Here is a 2,500-nt window from a genome sequence, read left to right as displayed (position 1 = left end):
CAACAATAATAATAATAATAATAATAATAATAATAATAATGATGATAAAAATATTAATAGTAATAATAATAAGAATAATAATAATAAAAAGTATTAATAATAATAATAAAATTAATAATAATAATAATAATAATAATAATAATGATAATAATAATCATAATAACAGGTATTTCAATAGATTAGAAATACAGAAATAATAAGGATACACTACATTCAAAAGGACAGAATTCTTGTTCAGAGTTTATAACACAATGATTGTTGCTTTCAAGGTTACAAAACAGATTTTTTATTCTCTGCTTCATTTAGGGAGATGGGCCGTAAGACCTACAAGGCAGATAACCTGTATTTCAATAAATTAGAGGTAGGCCTACAGAAACAATAAGCATAAACTACATTCAAAAGGACAGACTTCTAGTTCAGGGGTTTTTATTATTATTATTATTATTATTATTATTATTATTATTATTATTATTATTATTATTATTATTATTAATATTTTTTCTATTATTATTATTATTATTTTTATTTTTAATATCATTCTTATTATTATTATCAATTTTATTATTATTATTATTATTATTATTATTATTATTATTATTATTATTATTATTATCAATTGCTAAGCTACAACCCTAGTTGGAAAAGCAAGATGCTATAAGCCCAGGGGCTCCAACATGGTAAGTAGCCCGGTGATGAAAGGAAATAAGGAAAAACTCTGAGAATTTTAAGAAAAATAATATTAAAATAAATCTTTCATAAGCACAAAAGGGATTAATTTTAAATAATTTCGAGATTTTTATATAATATACCCATGTATAAGTACTCTGTCATTAATAAGCCTTTCCGCTATGCATAAATGACACCAGTAAGCGATAGTAGAAAATATCAATCAATAGTTACTGTACTATTCATCCCATAACTGTAAAATCAGGGATGACGTCACGTTAAGGAAAATTCTATATCAGTCGGTTGTCGAACCTCCATACACTGACTGTGCAACTCACTATTATTTTGCTTTTCCTTTCCATCAACTATTCAACTTCACAACTTCATCTAGCCAACATATATATATATATATATATATATATATATATATATATATATATATATATATATATATATATACATATATATATATATATATATATATATATATATATATATATATTTATACATACATATATAAATATATATATATATATATATATATATATATATATATATATATATATATATATATATACACTGTATATATATATATATATATATATATATATATATATATATATATACACACACATATATATATATATATATATATACACACACATATATATATATATATATATATATATATATATATATATATATATATATATATATATACAAATATATGTGTGTTACTAGTCCACTGCAGAACGTAGGCCTCGACCATGTCCTTCCATTTGCATCCATTCTTCCAAACATTTGGAAATACACAAACTTTTCATGAGCCTAAAGTGTTTAAACGTCTTTCTGTAACAATGAAACACTACTAATTTACATTAAACCTATATGCACTACTCATTTCACCACATCTCCGTTTTACCTCTACATTTCTTTATTTCAATTCTTTTCACATCATATGTTCAGAGTAAATCAGAGTAAAACAACAATCTCAATATCTTTCACTTTCCTGATCATTAGCGTTCAACATTCACACTCGACTTCTCTAAAGGAAAGTTGGCTCACCAATCGTTTCATACATGCCGCCTTTTGCCTCCAGAGACACTTTTCTTATCACCCAAACTTTTTGCCGAAATCATGCTACCTTTCTTATTCAATACATTCTTTTATTTATTTATCTTCATCTCATCCTACTATCAGCTGTTAATTAAAACCCTTTTACCCCCAAGCTATTTGGAACTTTCCAACCCTTAACCCCCAGGGTTTTTTTTTTCAAGCACATTTTGCAATATATATTTTTTTAAATTGCTCTAACAGACTTAATTTTCGTCATAGAGAGGTCAGGTTGGTCTCATTCTTTTGGAAAATGCCTGAAGTTTCCCATGAAGTTATCAAAAATATGCAAAAAAATGTATAAAGCAGGGATGAGTTTTGTGAAACGTACCAGTACGTTCTTTGGTGGTTAAAGGGATAAAGTATCTAGATGGATCACACACCTCCATTTTCCCATTATACATAGGTTAAAATAATTTACATCAACGGAGATTTGGACGAAAGATATATTTCTTATGGCCGGGTCGAACAAGAAGAAATTTCTATAAATGGTATAGAATAAAGATAGTCATGAATGATTTATCAACTTCTAAAGAAATAACATATAATCACAAAGGATCCAGGTAAGTATAATGGATAAAGCGATAAATTCTAGAGAATTATTTATCAAGACTAAAATAGCATGGATAGTAGGTCATTGGCTCCTCAATATCCAGGTCATTGCATTAACAATATCTGTTTAACTATGTCGAACTCGAACTCATTTAGTATTCTATTATGA

General features: G+C 25.9%; 1 protein-coding gene across 2 annotated transcripts in view; it reads right to left on the bottom strand.

The window, feature by feature from the left end:
- The window catches only part of Rsph3 (Radial spoke head protein 3), a 51,587-nt gene that overhangs the window by 17,032 nt on the left and 32,055 nt on the right, over positions 1-2,500 (bottom strand). The gene's annotated exons all lie outside the window — the stretch shown is intronic.

This window comes from Palaemon carinicauda, chromosome 21 (genome assembly GCF_036898095.1).
Source record: "Palaemon carinicauda isolate YSFRI2023 chromosome 21, ASM3689809v2, whole genome shotgun sequence".
In the NCBI taxonomy this organism is placed as follows: Eukaryota; Metazoa; Arthropoda; class Malacostraca; order Decapoda; family Palaemonidae; genus Palaemon; species Palaemon carinicauda.
The sequence above is the reverse complement of the archived record's forward strand: the minus strand, read 5'-3'. Positions and strand labels throughout refer to the sequence as shown.